A 961-nucleotide genomic window follows, 5' to 3' on the forward strand; every position below is an offset into this window, starting at 1 on the left:
ACTTCCCCCAGCCGGGGCGTCTCGGTTCTGGGGCTCCGGGTGGGACGGCGCCGGTCGCTGTCACCCGCGTCAGTCAGGTGACAGCCCGTCCCTCCCCGGAGTGCTGGCGCCGGTGCGCGCCGCCCTGTGCGATGCTCGCCCTGGGCCAGTGGTGAGGCCATGTAGTTCCTGCCTCACCCACCTTCTGGAGATGGACACAGGCCACGCATGGAAGGCCATTGTTCAGAGGAGTCTGAGTGATGGTTGGGTGGGTTCAATGTATGCGGGTTTACTGGAAAGCCTGTGGAGGAGGTGAGTTGTGGACCACGACAAGAAATTGCCTTACAGAACTTTCCAGAAGAATGTTTTCGACGGAACAGGCAATGTGGAGGCACTGTTGAGATCCAGTGTGTTTCTGGGTACAGAATATCGCTGAGGGGTTTTGAGAAACGAGGAAGTGGTAATGGTGCCGGTGCAAACGTCGGCAGGAGACACATGAATGTGGCTTTAGAGTTCAGGATAAGAAGTTTGTACTAAATTGTCGATAGGACATTGTAAACCATTTATAGGTACCGGTAGCCTTTGTAACCCTTTAGTAACTTACAGTTAAAGAACACCTTGAATGACAAGAAAAGTAAATAAAAATCACCTGCCATCATTCAGATGCAGAGTCTTAATAAATATTGAGCTCTCTCAAGTAAAAAATCTTCAGTTGGCTTTGCAGCAGTTGAAGGAAAACTAACACAACTAATTACACTGTTTACTCAAGGTATGCACAGACCTGTTCCTTATTGCAGTCAATCCTAGCAGATATTTTGTCTGAATTTTTTCATTGTTTTTATTGATGAAGTAACAGGCTAAAAGTGGTTCAAAAATCTGCCCAAGCTTTCATGACCAGGTTGTCAGAGTCAGGGTGTAAGCGTTCATGACCAGGTTGTCAGAGTCAGGGTGTAAGCGTTCATGACCAGGTTGTCAGAGTCAG

Source organism: Dipodomys ordii, unplaced genomic scaffold (assembly GCF_000151885.1).
Source record: "Dipodomys ordii isolate 6190 unplaced genomic scaffold, Dord_2.0 Scaffold66, whole genome shotgun sequence".
Taxonomy (NCBI): Eukaryota; Metazoa; Chordata; class Mammalia; order Rodentia; family Heteromyidae; genus Dipodomys; species Dipodomys ordii.